The 17,433-nt window shown below is 43.0% G+C and overlaps 1 protein-coding gene across 2 annotated transcripts in view; it reads left to right on the top strand.

The window, feature by feature from the left end:
• The window catches only part of LOC105423600 (uncharacterized), a 383,169-nt gene that overhangs the window by 102,421 nt on the left and 263,315 nt on the right, over positions 1-17,433 (top strand). Inside the window, exon 1 of one of the 2 annotated variants that reach the window (XM_089080983.1) lies at positions 6,657-8,865. The exons of the other annotated variant lie outside the window; for it this stretch is intronic. The gene's annotated coding sequence lies outside the window, so the exon portion shown is untranslated. Of the gene's footprint in view, positions 1-6,656; positions 8,866-17,433 lie in introns of those variants that run through there. 2 annotated transcript variants of the gene reach the window in all.

The raw sequence follows: 17,433 nt of genomic DNA, 5'->3' as shown, positions 1-17,433 counted from the left end.
TCATGAAAAGCGGAAAATGAAATTTTCCGCTCTCGCCGAAAATAGAAGCGTGGGTATTCTGAAGTTTCAAATTGGATTCGCCGATCACCGAGTGTTTTAGCCCACTTACTTACCGTTCCGCCGATATGTGGACGCACATTTATGTACGTGTTACGTACGTGTCGTAATCAAGTTCCGCAAGGCGGTCGACAAATTATGCACGAAGTAAAAAGATAACCGCGTAGCGGTTGTGCGAATATTTCGGATACAAGTGGCTGGAGAAAGGAGGATGAAATAAAATGAGCTATGAGTTTAGTCGGTGTCAAAGATGCAGCTTTACTCGCAATACTCAGTATATATGCGACTTTCAGTTTTTATCAAGTCTCTTCGGGATATTTCAGGAATTTTGATGCAGTTGATATCGATTTCAATAAAAAGTTGGCTCATGGCAAACATCGTTAAAAATTCATCGCACGCGCCAGGGATTGAATACAAATATATATTTTAGATAGTTTTGTAATATCTTATCCGTTGAACGTATATAGTTACATAGTCCGATATATTCCGTTCGGCGGTGGAATATAATTTTAAATCAATCTATTGACATTAATTGGCATTATTTCATGTGATTAATCAGCGCTCGTAGCGCGGCGTGTTCTCGATATATTATTTTACAATTGCCAAAAAATCCGTGAGATATTTATTTTGAAATGCTAGAAATTTATGAAGTCTCCGCGAATTCTAGAATTTAGTCGGGAATAATAAATTTTGCAGTGCCTTTAAAATCGTTGCTGTCGAACAACGGGATGGAGCTTCCGACAAGTGATATATGTTTGCGAAAATGACAAACACGCCGGCGCCGTTAAAATCCAGCACGCCACGTTCCTCCTTCCGAGATATGTTGTACATTCGGCCCCAGCTGCGCTCATATGTAACCTGTAATAGAATAGTTGTTGCTATTTTTGTGCGCGCCACACCGTACACAGGAGAACGGGGATCTTTTGATCAACTCGAAACCTCAAACACGATCCCGCTCTTAAATGCAAGCGCGGATATGCCACGTCAAGCGCACACGTGCGTCGACAGAGCAGTCATTTCGAATACGTGGACCCCACGCTTTCTGCTCTTGTCGAGACTCCATATGAAAATCTTATAATTTTCCATAATATAAATTATATTTGTATTATTTCTATGCGTTGTTTGATTATGCACAACAAATTCCAATTATGATTACGACGATGAGAAAAATTTTTAAATACGTATTGCAAGTCGCTGGCGAATTTTAAATAAAATAAAAATTAAAATTAAAAATTTTTTCGAAGGAGATTTAATTAGAGTTTAGTTGGGCTTCATATTGTTCGCGTTCATGCGATCGGAGTTTAGCAGCATGCTCGTAGTAACGCGTCATGCGTGCACATGCTCGGCCGTTCTCTCTCTCTCTCTCTCTCTCTCTCTCTCTCTCTCTCTCTCTCTCTCTCTCTTCTGTTTCTGTTCTGCGAGCCGCGTTATGCAATGCGATCGAAAATAGAAGAAGGTTCCAACAACGACCACGACGACTACGACCGCGATGAGAAGTGACACGCTATGCCTTCTCGGAATTGGACGAGAACTAGACGCCCCATCTCGTAGCACGTGCTACATAGATTTGTTCGTTTCGATACCCCCCTTTTTACGGCATGTTTTACGAGGGACAATTTCGCTCTAGATGGGTTGGCGAATATTACACTTTTCTTACGGGCTACGCGGTATGGAAAATATATGTCCGATAGAATTAATACGTTCCGTCGGCGATGATTATAACTGGAAATGGGAAGTGAATGGAAATCGTCACAATGTGGCTTCCCATATTGCATGGCGCATTGTTCGACGACACCCGATATTAAATTAAAGGGCCTCGGTAATTGGATCCTCGTCATGTTACACACGAACTCGCCTGTAGCTTGAACTGCGTTGTGTTATTCTGTTACATTTACTTATATATATATATATATATATATATATATATATATATGACTGAAACTCGGGCAATCCTAACGAAAGTTTGTTATAGTGCGTGGGTGCAGCGGACTGAATGACAATCAAGCAAAATATTAACGAACGCACAAATTAATAACAGTCATGTTGTAAACGAGGCGATTGGTAATTGCCAAGTCCCATTGACGGTAACTCGGTTAATTATACGTTATAAATATTCGAGTTATATCCATTCGCCTGCTAATAGATATCAAATGCAAAAGCAGTAAAACATTTATGCCTCGTTCATTGCTGTGTTATTAGTGCCAGCGTTTCTTGAAAAAATGATTAAAGTCTCCTTACATAAAGAGACTATTTGCCGTTTAAATAAAATGTTCAGAAAATATCGGTAAAAGCAATATTTAATTGAATTGCAATTATATTCCTGATACATTTTTCAATAACGAGCTAATTTTGATTAATGTTGATTTATTGCAATTTAAAATATAAATAGCATCTTTTGTTCTTTTTTATTACTTTAGCAATAGGTTATAAACAAAATTTACTTTATAAAAATATTTTGCAAAATACGACACGCGAAGAGATTGTTTTGATTATATTTAAAAAAGTTGGAAATGAAGTAAGATTTAAATTTATCATCGGTGTACAAACTAATAATCGTGAAACGATCATTTCGTTGCCATTAAATCGCAATCGATGTGGCAAGATGAATGCTCGTCGGTAATTTGACCGGCATCGAATTGAATATCGCAAACTCTAATTAACATAACGCTGAACTCATCATATCGTCGCCGTGAGTTATTGTCCCGCCGAGTAAATGTCTCCTTTATGCGCATAAGTGGACACTATTTCCATGTTAATGGCCAATTTCTATATCGTCGCGGTTGCTTGCTCGAATCGCGATCGTTTTTTGACAAATCGCGATACGCGGCGAAAAGAAGCTCGTCTATTTCCGGTCGGTTTGTAATCCGGTAAATTTATGACTTTGTCGCCACGTCACTCCAGACGTAATTTAGTACGCGAATGTGCCAGATACGTCGACATTACGCAAACTCGTATTCGTACCCGCGCTAATTAATAATGCGCCCTGTATCGACGATCGTTATCGGCAAATGCGGCACTTTGCGAACAACGGTCTTGCAAATTCTCGATGCCGATGCGGTATCGACTGATACGATATACGCATTTGAATGCGCTTTCGAAATGCGCTCGCATCTCGCTTAATTCCGGGGCAACGCTAAACAAGCTCGGACCGGCTGAAAGCATATTTTGATATGCAAAGGTAAAAGCATATTTTTGTTTCCGGGCGTATGTATTTCGAGTGTGGCAGCGCAGCCTCGACACATGCGGCGCGTATGCTTGAAAACATATAAACATATTTCGAAATATTCGTCGCGTAATTTGCAACGTGGACGATCATCAGACCAATGGCCTTTGTGCTGTGTTACATCAAAAATTTTGTTCGGTTCGATGACTATCAATCGATATTCAGTTCGACAATATTTTTCAGTATTTTTTTTTTTTCTAGTATGCGGGATGATAATCACGATAGCGGTAAACATGCTGAAATAATAAACAGTCGTTATTATTTTCCGTTTTAGCTTCATCGTGAGACTCCGTTCGAGCGTATTTCGAGTTGCAAGATTTAGCGGATTTTGATGTCGCATTAGATACAATTAATAAACGACACGATACATTTCTCTCGCGAGATTATTATCGACAAGCATTTACCGACGCGCGCGCATTTTACGCGCTTAAAGCCGCGCTTTGTACATCGAAATATCGCGATGCCGGGCTTAGCTCGCGAATAAATTCGGAAAGGGTAAAAGCATATTTTAGCCGAATGTCGCTTGTTACAATTTCGATTCGGTCGAGAGTCGCGCTCATCGATGGAGCCGACGGGCGGTGGAGGGAGGGTTAAAAAGGGGAAAGTGTACGGGAGGACTCGCGAGCGATGGGAATCCAATGTTTACCGGCGGAGAAATTAAACTGAAGCTTGTGTCAATACCGTCCTCGGCTTTCGTCACAGTTTCCCCCGCACCCGTGTGTACACCTATGTTTTACCTTTTCCAAATCCCTCGTGGATTCGGAAAGCTTTTTTTCCCCCTCCAAAGTACCGTCATCGCGCGCTGTTATTCGTAATCGGACAACCGACTGGCAACTGTGCGCGATAATCCGAGTATAAATTATATCAACTACCGGCAACATTCTTATGATTTATCAGCGAAAGCCGATTGAGTTTGTCAACGATGCCGGGGCACGTGGTTATGCTGTTACATTAGCTGGCAAACGTTTTTGTGAGGTTTGATATCGCGATAAAAGATAAAAAAATAAAAAGTGTATTAATATTACGTGATTTTATTGCGTTAAAATTTGTATGGTGATAAACTATGTCGATAATATTTTCACTTGAATAAACGAAGGCTGTTACGAATGGATTAACGTATTTACAGCTTAATGCTCCTGTATAAAGTTAATTTTTCAAACGCAATTAATAGAATTTTTACATGCAAATTTGATACAATTTATCTTAGATCATACGCGTGTCACTTAACAGTGATACAAAACGCGATATATAAATTTTATATTAAATCTTTACCAGATCTATACGTCGCCTTAAGGATAAATTCGCTTCTTCTCTTATGCATTCGGCTTCATCGTGAAAGAGCGGAAAATCCTTGCTGGATTTTCAGTTTTCCCACCATTTCCCGTGCATTTTCATCGGACCTTTTCAGATTATCGGTGACCCGCGAGCAGATCTCTTTGTGGCTGTTGCAGGATCAGGGCACAATAGCGTTACAATACTATCGCATCGAGCCGTAAAACCGTAGCTTTGGAAGTCGTAAAGCGACGCGAAACGTAGTACGCGTTGTGAATACTGCGTAGCATAGTCCATTCGATGAACTCGGTCTTTTGCCATGGTTAAAGACCATGGATAATTAGCAGTTAGTTCATTGCGTTAAAGTACAGAGAGAGAGAGAGCAAAGCTTACTGTTCTGTTGAACATGAAGAAAAATTTTGATTTAGTTTCTGTCGGCAGAGCGACTTTCAAATCTGGCAATTTGGCAATTAGGATGACTATCCGTGTTACGCGTGTTGCAGGATGTAACCGAGTAACAAAACTTTAACAGTAGATTTATCGTGAATTGTACTAAATTCTTAACACGCACAGTTTTCTTGTGAAAAACGAATGTGAATTTATAAATTCACATTCAAAAAAGTATTTTAGTAGTTTTAAATCATCAAGACTTTTATTCTAAACGTTAAATTTTTATTATATTGAAATTGTATTTCAATTTTTGATAATATCGTGTTGTTTTTTTTTTGTTTTTATTCAATTTCCACATATATTTGTTGTGTTCATGAAATAATTCCAATCGAAATCTACTCGAAATTTTTCGTGCATCGAGCATGATCGATCTTGAAAAGATCAAAAGACCGGGGAGAGAGAAATAGAGACAGAAAGAGGGAAAGAGAGGATCGAGTGCATAGAGCTAAAAGAATATGGCAGCAGAATAATTAAAAGTAATTAAAACTGTGTCGGTGGCGCTCTGCGGTAATCCAGCCCCGACAAATTCCATTTTGGACGCCGACGTTGTTTGCTGCCGAGCGACCGACCGGAGCGAAACGCGCCACTCCGCTTTCCGATGCTTTCCGGCCGCGCATGCACCGAAATTATTCGTCCTCGCGTGGAGAACCATCGGTGCTATTCGGCCGGAAACAGCCGATACAATTTAGATATTCAAGTCGAGCGCCGGGGCCTCATTGTTGCGCGCGATCGGGGAACGGAAAACCCGGAACGCTTCCGCGCACGGTCGGACGGACGCGGAAATTTCGTTTGAGCGTTAAATGCGGCTGTTAAATGTTGCGTGAGCGCGACCGGGGAATGCGCGACGGCCCCGCAAAATTTAGTAGTTTACGATTATTTCTGGCACAATTAAATTTTAAGGTGTGCCCGACGTGGGTCTTCTCGGCATTCAATGCGTGCGTTTAAAGTATAATTAATTGTTCGACAAATTGAATTTATCGTTGGTTTACCTACTAAAATATTTCTTTGTTATTTTAATACCGTGCTATAATTATCGTACGATATTGATTGTACCACGTGCAAATAATCAACTGCAAATAATCATTTATTCGTGTCGCTTTATTTTTCTTTATAAAGCTACTTTTTTTCTCGCGTTCGTTTTGTCATCTCGTGTAATCTATTCGAAGTGTCTGTGTATGAAAGATACAGGTACATCGTTCGTTCTTTGTTCCGCGTTCTCCTGTTCCTCTGGCGCCGAAATGCTCTCGGGCTCCGAAGGCGAGTATCGTGAGGGTAAAATTGATCTCTAGATCTCGTAGATCGGGAACGGATCTCGCGTCGCTCTCAATTCTCGCACGTATCCGTGATGCTGCGCTGCTCGCGGGAATCGAGCGGCGCGAGCAGGCGCGCTAGAGCGATGTGTAGCGGAGTGGAGTGGCGCGGCGTGGCGCGGCGTGGCGCGGCGTGGCGCGGCGCGGCGCGGCGCGGCGCGGCGTGCATGCGTGCGAGTTTTCGGCGGTAGGTGGGCTACGTACGCATGTACGCGCGTACCATGCGTCGTGCGAAACGCGTAGACCGAGCGTGTGCCGTGACGCGGATAGGAGAGTAGTGGCAGAATATAGCCTCGCGGATGGGTCGATAACGCGCAACTCTCTCGCTCATCGCGGAGTCGGCGATGCCCACGCTGCCGCGGCCCCCCGTAAGCCGAGCTTTCCTCTCATTCCGTCGTAAGTTCGCACTCGGGCACATCCACCTGCCGTCGCCGCCGTCGTTGTCGTCGCCGCCGCCGTCGCTACTCGCACCGTACGACCGACCGACCGACCGACCAAACCGACCGACCACCCCGTGAAACCACCGCCGTTGCCGCCAACGCCGACGCCGCCGCCGATGCCACCGCCGCCGCCCCCACCGTCGCCACCTTCGTTCGTCCACCACCGCACGAGCAGCACTATCAGCAGCAACAGCAGGAACCAGGAGCAGTACCAGCGGCAGCAGCGGTTGTCACCTTGCGATCGTCGCCACGCTGCGCGTCGACCGATACATCCATGTTCGAGTTACGAGACAACGAGACAGCGGTTTGCTATATCGAGAATGAAAGGATGGTCGAACGGAGCGGCGGTTTGAAGGTGGCGAATCTTTGAATCGTCGTGATCTCTGCCTTCGAGAGCTCGTGCGTTTCTGTGACGGACGAGAGACGAGCTGTTCCACGAGTTAGCTCTCGGAGCGGTTTCTCGCGAGAGGCTCGCGCAATATATCGCTGAAGTGATAAGGAATGTAATACTGGGGAATTCCGTCCTCGAGAATGAACCTTCTTCACGCGTGCTCCGGTCTTCGCGCTCTACTCGAGTCGTCGTTAACAGGTTGTCGTCGCGAGCCTTCGTCCGTCGTCGGTGCGACCTGCTGCGTCTTCAGTGCTGAAGATTCACTCCTGTGAGTGAAATCCGAAGAAGAGAAATTTGTTCTCGAGCTTGCTCTCGAATATTGTGCTCTTCTCGATGCGCGAGTTCACTCGTTTCTCAAGCGAAATTTAACAAACGGCGAAGAAACAGTTCACGAATCGGAATCATTGTTACTCGATCGATTCTCATTGTTACCAAAGCGATGGAATATCGAGTGTGGATGGACTCATTTGACGAGTGAGATGTCTCGTTCACAGTGGTTATTAGCGATTATTGCACGGTGCTTAGTCAGGTGATTGTGGCATTGAGATGCGAGTACGATGACAGCCCATCATAAACGATCGGTTTCCGCCGGAGTTGAATATCGTTCCGATTTCCATCTCGAGGCGAGCCGAGGTTGATTGAATCGTGCGGTCGGAAGGAGATTCGGAAGATGCTTCTCACCGAGTTAACTCCTCAGCATCCGACACTCTCTCAGCCGGGAGAGCCGTTGTGCCACACCATCGCGCAATTCGCCGGCTTGTGATTGAGATTACGGATAAGATGCGGTCGGCGATTTTTTCGGAGGAGGGCTCCAGTGATCTCGACGGGATGATGGACCAGCGCGCGCGAACCACTCGAGTTGGATAGTCGGTCGATCGGATTTCCTCGACGTCGGAGTGCCTCGTGAATGCGAATTCCGGCTCGAAGCGGCGCGGTGACGTTTGCCGTTGGTATGCGGAATAGCTGGCGATTCGTGCGAGGAAAACCGTCGATTTCCAGTCGATCCGCGCGGCTTCGGACGTCACCGTTGTGTCGCGAGTGCGTCGTCAGTTTAATATTGGCAGTCGGTTGAAGCGATCCGCCTGAAATGCGACAGACTCCGCGATCGACCGAATATTTTGACGGCGTCGGACCGGAGTACGGAACGGAAGTTCCTCATTTGGTGTACCTCGCGATCACTCGAAGGTGATGTGCCCCGTTATCGCGAGCCTCTTTCCGTTTGCTCTTTTGCGGATAAATGAATTTTCCGTTTATCAGTGTGAGCTACGACTCGGTGAATTTATATACATCTAGTCATTGGATATTCATTTTGAATACATATTTCCTCTGGACTGCGAGAATCTCAAAAGCTTTCGGTTGAGCGGCCACGTCACGATTCCGTTTAATTTCTAATTTTGCGATCAGTGTATATCAGTGTCGTGCGTCATCTTGATACCAAAACATTCTAGTCCAATTCGAAAAATGAGGATTTTACTTTCGATCGTGAAGTAGATCGAACACGGGAGTCGACCTACGATTTTCGGAAGAGATTACGCGTTCTCATGTTCGTTATCGAATGACGATCGTGCGTAGTGGTGGTGCTTTCGTTGACGACAGCGAGAATCATCCACGAGTACGTGATCGTGTGATCGTTGTTGTTGTTTGACGCATTGAATTACCAAGGCACGAAACATTAGTGCCCCACAGGAAAATGAAGAGATCCTCTTCGTTCTTCATCTCAAGGTAGGAGCTTTTGTGCTTTAGTCGGGGCGTTTTGGCACATTTTAAACAAATATAAAAGCTTCAATAGTTATATACAACAATTTTTTGAACAGCGTTTTATTTTCGACGTTTATTCAATTTTATTTTTGCAAAACTAATTATTTTAAGACATATTGTGATTATTGATTGATGTTATATTTATTTTATGTACAATATTAGATGATTATACAATAACACATGAAACATAAATAATGTCGAGATTAATTACAAACCATATAAAATTTAATTATAATAAACAATATATAAAACTGTGCAAATTTGAATTTATAACAAATTTTTATTTTCGACGCGTATGAAAAAGTTATGCAAAATTCTCTGAGATATTGAATGTTAGTTTATTTCTCAATTTCTTTCATTAAGTTAAGCAGGCCTTTTTTTACTCGAGCGAGAACGGATTCGGAAATTATCGCGCGCGAATCAGAATACCGCGCTCGCGCCGGCTGATGCATATTCTAAAAGACTTCGAACCCGCGAAATAAATTGCCGAGCGAGTTCTTCGAGGTGATTAATGCCTACGTCAACTAGCGTTCGGTCGCCATTCGTCTTGCGCAATCGTCGGAATGCGGACGCCACAGAATTTAATCGTCCGCGAACAGTGGCGCGAGCGCAGGCCGCGTGAATTTCATCTTGTCTCGTGTAATTAGTCGACGGACGGGGGCGATCGTCAATTTATTTGTGAATATGCCGTGCGTACGCACGGGAGAGCCGGGAGAGTCTTTGACAAATGAATGCTGCATGTGATGAAGCGCGCTAATTATACTGATCGACGCGATACCGTTAATAATCTTCGGGTATCTATGTCCCGTTCTTCCTACGCTTTTGACGAGATCATCACTCGGAAGGCTGTGAGATCAAAGTGTTGTGCGAGAAAAACAATGCGAAGGAAAGGAAAGCGAGTGCTGGCAAAAATATTTGCTTTCGAATCGAGAAGCATCGGACCGTGTGTTTTTTCTCGCTTCGGCATAATATAATAATTACGTTCTCGACATCGTAACGCGACAGGTTGTTTCTTGCGGGCGTTACGTTAAACCTAGCCCTGAGGTGGATAAACACAGTCCTGACAAGTTTTCCTTTCAGCGTTCTTCCAACCTTCCGGAAAAGATCTTTCTCTTTCCCGAGGCTAGCTGTTGAAGGGGGTAAACATCAATGTTGGTGATAGTATCGCCTGCGCGCTTTCGTTGGTTTTACCGGCTCCGGTAATATTTCGTTTGAAAGCGATCGGCGAGGCGTGCCGTGTAAGTAGACGCTGGGAAAACAACGAGAATAACTACGACGGTGGGTAACTTTGAAATCGGAGGCGTGCGGCGCCGAGCGAAAACTGATGCTCCCGTTATTTTGAACGGGCTCGATCGAAGAGAAATCCCGTAAACGATTGAAAAACGTGCGCGGCAAAAGTTCTCCCCCCCCCGTATGTTCGATTATCGTTTAAACGTCTTTTTTTTTCTTGTTTTCGCATAATGTGATAATTGGGATTATTTTATTATTATTTTTATGACTTTGCTCTCGCAAGTGAATCGCGACAATTAATAATACTGTCTTCAATAATACACTACTTAATTACATCGATAATTGAATGGAACGTTGCTCCGGCTATTGTCTTGAATATTCGAAACTTTTTTGCTCTCTCGAGCGTTCACGTTTTATTTTATTTTATTTATTTATTTTTTTTTTATTTTATTGATAATTCAGTGCGAAAGCAATTCACTGCGAAAGCACTGCTTCTTTTGCATTAGCATTGCAGATATGCGGCGTAGTTTGATATTTTATCGATGGGGCGTCGTTATCCCCCGCGAAGCACGGACTCGGTATATCAAGTTAAAGCACTCGTTAGTCACTCACGAGAATATTCCCGTAACTATGCGTTCCCGTGATGGTCCCTGCTGTCGCATCCGCTCGTATTTTTTCTTGCCGCTCGTCTTTGCGAATCGCGCAAAACGAAAGTTCGACACTCGGCGGGAATACATTGAAATATCGGGCTTCGATTTCGCGTTTGCCACGTGAAACGAGGGGGACCTTCGTAATAACGTCACGTACACATCCCCCGATCGCTGCCACCCTCCCCGGCGGATCAAAGGAAGAGAGTTCCTAGCTCGGAGCAATTCGTGCTTTTAATTTAGCTCACGAACCAGTCGGCCCGCCGCCGCCGGCTACTACAACGAACGAACGTGTCCGGGTTATCCTTATTCAGAAATTATCCGAAACTGTCGCTAAATTTCCTCTCACCGCGAGCTCTCTCTCTCTCTCTCTCTCTCTCTCTCTCTCTCTCTCTCGCTCGCTCACTCCCTCGCTCGCTCTCCTCACCTTGCTCTTTGCTCGCGGCCTTTGTATCCTCGGCGGTAGCTCTGAATTCCCTATTCCGACTAATGTATACCGTTACTCCCGCGACACGGGTAATTTTAGATCTCTGTCTCGCGTCTCTCATTTCTCCCGCGTCTCCCGATACATTTTCCGTCCCCGATGCTTTCCACGTGAGTCGCCTTTAAATTCACTCCGAGTTTTCCCTCGTAAGTAACTTTCGCGATTCCGCAATCGCAATAATAACTTAGCGGGGTGCAATCCGTTATGGGGCGCGCTTCTGAAATGGATGAAATGGATTCCAGTTTTTACATGTCGTAATAGATATCGGCGGTTTTCATGAGCGATGAGGTAATTGGCGTGACGTGCCATTTAGGCATCATTTTCAAAACGGGCGTGATATCCGTAACGAATGTTACGTTCTACACATAAATTTTACGCGGGCCTGCGACGGACGTTTATGGTGTATGAAATGTAATTTGTTTCGACGGTAAAAGTGTACAAAATCGAGTGCCGCGGCATCAGTGCGTTTAACGAGATATGACACGGGCGTCTGTAATCCTTTTAATGTAACGCAAAACCAACATGCGCAACACGCCCGGACAAATAAGGATCCGGGCAAGGCGGGTTTTCTAAGTACAGCCGCGCGTTTTACTTATTCCGTCGCATGGCGGGCTGCTAATGCAATATTTTCTCACTCTCCTTTTATCGAAATTACCAACGCTCGCTGGCGCGCACGAACATGACGCGAAGCGCGGAAAAACGTCACTCGGGACGCAGTAAAAACTTGCGCGAGGCAAATTTCACGAAAATACAACCCGTCGAAATGCGTTAAAAGCAACACGTCAAAAGCAAGAATCGTAAAGTTATTTTCAGATCTTATCGCGCCGCGACTCATTTTGTTCCTTTGTTCAAGTCACACATTTAAAACGTTTAAAACCGACAAGGAATATAATATTGGCGATGAATCGATGTGCCGTTTAATGCTAAAGATTTTTATTTAAGAGGACAGTTTCTGTTGGTGAGAGATGTAATTCTAATTATCAAAGTGGAGAAAAATTACTTAATCCTAAGGCTTCGCCTTGGGACAGGCAGGAAGACCCGTCATTAACGAAACGAGCGGTTCTTCTACATCCTTTGCTTTCACGCTTCTTTTTTGCGCTCATATTTTCTCTTTCAGCAAAGTTCCGCCCATCCTTTGACCTCGGCTATCATTACTGAAGAGTTAGTGGGAAAAAGGTGGTCATCCAAATAGATTACATTGGGCTTTCGTAATCAAGTCGGGAAAAATCGATATTGCATTGCGCGAGATATTTGTATCGCGGTTGTATTTCTTAACTGAACATGTTGTAAAATAAATAAATAAATAAATAAAAAAAAAACGAACGTGCTGCGTTTGAATGTGCAGAGCGGTGGCGAGATTGGAGAAATGATTTAAGATTACAGAACGGAACGGAAACGCATTGAACAAACGAGTGGAGAGCGTAGACAGGCGGAGAGAGAAAGACAATGAACGTATTACCGCACAGTCTGCTCCTAATGACGTAACCTGTTGACGAGATTATAATCAGGCGGCGGACATTAAAGCTACAGCGAAGCTGCGAGTATCTAACTTCAGCTTCTCTAAAGACCTACGATGTTACACACGGGAGGTATATCATAGACGCGTACATATATATATATATATGTGCCTGTACGCGGACACGTAAATTATATTCATACGTTTATAATGTCGTCGTCGTCATGTGTTGGGGGCGGATCTTTGGAGGGCGGTCTTTTGCGGACGAGAGCTAGCTCTCTCTCGGCTTTTCGTTAACAGCGTAAGCGTACTTACCTTTGATCCGGAGCTAGCCATAAACATCCTTTTATCGGCCCTTCGTTAGAGGGAATCAACTAAAAATGCAGAACGACATTGCCGTTCAGCGACACAAAGGATGTGTAAAAGCCTCTCGAATGGTGGTGAGGTGTCGCTTGTTGCATACTCCCGCTGCTTCTATATCAAAGAAAAACCTCGGGCGATCAACACAACATCGTGTAATACGATCCTCTAAATCTATTGAATCATCAATAGTCAATTTTATTACCGCAATCCGTAGATATAACTTCAAAAATTTCCTCATTTACCGTAGAACGCGCTAAATATGTATTTTATATTTTTATTAAATTTATTTTAATTTAAATATCACTAAATATATTATGAAATTTTATTATTATCAAAAATTAAATTGATCTCTTTTACTATAATTTTTTGCATGATTTTTTTAGAAAATATGTTGATCCTCGTCGGATTGTAGTAAATTTTGCCGTGTAACTGGATACGCTCACGTTTCTCCAGGTACGAGGTCAAATATTCCCGACTCCTTTTAGAAAATTCAACTTTCTGGCACGCTGAACTAATAAGCTGCGTGCAGGTATCGTAAAATTCGCCGTCGAATACTTCCGCGTCGTTATACAAGGTCTTCGATTACTCCGAAACGACCTCCGCCTTTATCTTTCGCCTGAGTAAGCCCTCGGGAATCTGATTCGCGACTTTACGATTTTGTGCTGCAAGCACACGGCGCACGAGTCAGTATAAGCTGCGACGGGAAGGAGAGAGAGGGAGAGGGAGAGAGGAAGAAGAAGTTGTAAACCCGCACTTAAGCCAAGCGATAAAAACTTTCGAGGGCGGCATGGCCGCGGACGTATTTCCGGCTCACGGCCAGGAACGACTCCGCGCCGAGGTAGCAGGAGAGAAAAACGACGACGGGACCTTCGAGAGGAGATAATGAGAAAGTCGAAACGCGCGCAAGATGGACTTTTCTGTTCAGCTTAAGGCGAATCTTGTACGGATTTATCGGTTATTAAAGCTCCTTATATATATTTTTAGCTGAATTCTATAATAAAAGCCCGAAAAATAGAAGCCCGGAAGTAGAAAGCTTATTGATGTATATATTGATAATTTATTATTATGCAATTAATTAAAACAAAGATACATTATTATAAGAAACAGATTTTGCAAGACTCGATTATAATAATAGGATTTATTTTTATTTTTATTTTTGTGATAAGATAGGAGCAACAAATGAGATTCAAATTTAATGAAGTATACAAATTATTTTTTATTCACAAAATAATGAAATTATTGCAAAATATTTCAGTAGGTAACGTAAGTTTTCGTAAATGCGAATTAATCTTACAGTAAAACGAAGAGAGGCATACGACGATGAGCGTTATCTCATGGTCCGAGCGAATGAATTTAGATTACTCCCTAGCACTAGCACGAGTGGAAGCAGATTTTTATGAAGCAGATAATACGCTCCGCGATCTACATTCCACGTGGAGCGGAATAGGCCGTAAATTCGCGTTTAAGCCCCGCGTTGTTTCCAGCATCCGCTAAAAAATTACCACGGTATACTATCTAAGAAGAAAAATGACGCAATCTCTGTATTTATTCTCTGCAAGAATCACGTTGAGATATTACGGTTGATAAAGTGCCGCGGTAAAGGAAACGCTATTTTTTTTTTTCTTTTTTTTTATTATTATGCAGAATATATGGCCGTATTAATAATTAATTGTATCGGCACTTTTAACTTCTGATATAGAACTATAGTGTGGATGAGATTGATTTTAAGATATCGCGTATATTTATAAGGCACGATATTCCGGAGAATTCTAAATGAGATCGCACACGAAACACGATACACGTGTGAAAATTACTCGCGCGATAATTACACATGATTGCGATTGCATTTGACTCTGCGATGCTTGTCAGCATTTGTTCTTTTGCTATTCGTCGTTAAGTGTGCCAACTGTGTTAGGTGCGCATGCGAAAATACGATCTCGCACGTGTACGCGTACGTGTACGTACACACATAAACGGAGGGCGAAAATACAAAGAGGCGGGCACGAGTGCACCAAATTTCAGAGTTCGCAGTTTATCTTGGCGCATTTGCAGTGGCACGAGGTAAAACACAAACGTCGGCTGTATGGAGGGAAAGAAGTGAGAGGGCGGTAATCGGAGGAGTGGTTTCGCTCCCCGTTGTTTCAGAGGGTTCAGAGAGGAGGAGAACAGGGGACGGAGGCGAAATGGAAAAAGGGGTTGCTAGCGGGCCAGCGCTTGTCAGGAAAAGCTCGTTAAAGAGATACTGTGGCTGAAGTTAATGAACAAAGATCGGTGTAGCATCTTGTCATTATCCGATGTAAAATTGAAAGTCTATAACGAGGAGATGTCTGTATAGCAATCGTTTGTAAATGTGTATTGGTTTTGTGTTGGTGGTTGGTAGCTTTTAATTATGGATCGCTTAAAGTTTTTTGTTATTCTGTTGATGTCATTGAGGAAATTATTGATCGTAAAGATTCGTTAAAAATTATTCTATACATTGAGAAAGCAGATTGTTCATTATTTGTACATATAATTATTTATAATAATTTAGTATAATCTATATAAATTTATCTTTAATAAGAATTTACTGACTATATATAGATACCTTTCACATGGAGTTATTTTGAATTTTAAATATTGTTCTTTGGAATCGTCGAAAAATATTTTGCTGTAACAGCTGAAGAAAATATAATAAATAGTTACGTGTCTCGAAGGACAAATAGATATGAGAAAGGTCTGGCGACACAATCGATCTGATCGATAGGAATGCAAAAGGCATTCGTGAAAAATCGAATCTACAAACGAGCGTCCAGAGATCTGTATTTTCCTCACATCTTTTTCTCACCCCCTAGGCATATACCCTTTTTTTGAAAAATTGTTCGTACTGTGGTCTCTCGAGCCTACGCCGACATATTTGACTCCCTTTCGTCGTCCCCTTTATTCGTTTGCAACATTGGCTACTCTCGAATTTACGTGCCGCTATTCCGACGCGTTCAGATTTATATTTTCTGCCCGTTATCGGGCTTCCCCTTTTGTGCGTCGCCCCTCTACACGTCCAGTCTTTCACTCCACTTTGAAAGCACCGCCGCCCCCAGGGGAGGGGAGGGAGAAATGAAAGGCGCCCTTCTTATATAAATAGCGTCACGGAGTGTCACGACAATAACGATTTAACCGCTGTCAGAAGTAGCGTTTTTTATCGCAGGTGCAGCTGCTCGAAATTGTCGTGAAAATCGGGAGTAACGATTTTCAATGCCGGGATCACCATATCGTTCCCTTAGCGCTGAAATGATCCGGATTTTCGCCCTTTTCACCTGACCTGACTGTTCTCTTTCTCTCTCACTCTCAATATTCCCCAGTGGCCCCTTATCTCCTGGCGCGACTCCAAGTCGCCGTTATCGGGTCTTTCTGACGGCAATTACGTGATTTTTCAAATCGACGACTCGCCCGCACGAGGACCGCGGGGAAAAATATCGTAAGTGACCGCGGAACCGACCGCGCGTTATTGACAATCTGTTAATCATAAGTTTCATAAGTTATGACTTTTTCGCTTCGGTCGTGTAAAAAATTAATGGAATAAATATCTCTGTAGGTTAGATATTAATAGCGTTAAAGTATCAAAGTTTAACGTTAAATATTGAAATTTATATGAAAGATTTAATTTTGTGATAACATTTGTTAAATGTGGGATATATTTGAGAAAAGAAAAGGAAGATCGATTCGTCTCTCTCTCTCTCTCTCTCTCTCTCTCTCTCTCTCATCTCTTTCTCTGGGAGATTTCTTTCGAAGTTCCGAGGTGCGGCGACTAATTAATGTTATCCACGTGCGTTTGCGTCTGTTTACTGTGTCTACGAGAGCTTTGAGTGAGAGACGCTGCTTTTCAAGCCGGTCAGAATGGGTCGGTAAAGATACTCGTTTCTCTCTCGTCTCGGCAGAAGTTCTGAGCCGAATATATCTTGGCCATCTAATTAGTTTCACGCTAACGAGGGTGGGAGTTCGTACTTCTCTTAGTGGGGCAATATAATGAGGCTAACTCTGCATTTAACTTTATGCAGTTATAATATATACATATATCTATGTAAAAGTGCGATATATATATTATCGTGAATATACAATCGCGTATATGTAAATCCGTATTTACGAATGTAACGCGAGTCGAGAAATTTCTTTATTCTTAACGTACGGAAACAACGGGCGGGAAATAATATTACACATTTAGACAATACGCGTTACCGTTTACCAATGACAAAACGTTTGATTATTCTGAATCCTCTTTCTATTATTTCATCGCTTTGCTACGAAATGCAATATTGTCTAAAATAATATCTATTCACGTTTGTTTGCATAATAGACATAAAGGCGTATACGTTCCCGTC

The sequence above is a fragment of the Pogonomyrmex barbatus genome, unplaced genomic scaffold, assembly GCF_055798465.1.
Source record: "Pogonomyrmex barbatus isolate J1 unplaced genomic scaffold, ASM5579846v1 scaffold4, whole genome shotgun sequence".
NCBI classification, from domain to species: Eukaryota; Metazoa; Arthropoda; class Insecta; order Hymenoptera; family Formicidae; genus Pogonomyrmex; species Pogonomyrmex barbatus.
This window is presented reverse-complemented; position numbering and strand designations above follow the sequence as displayed.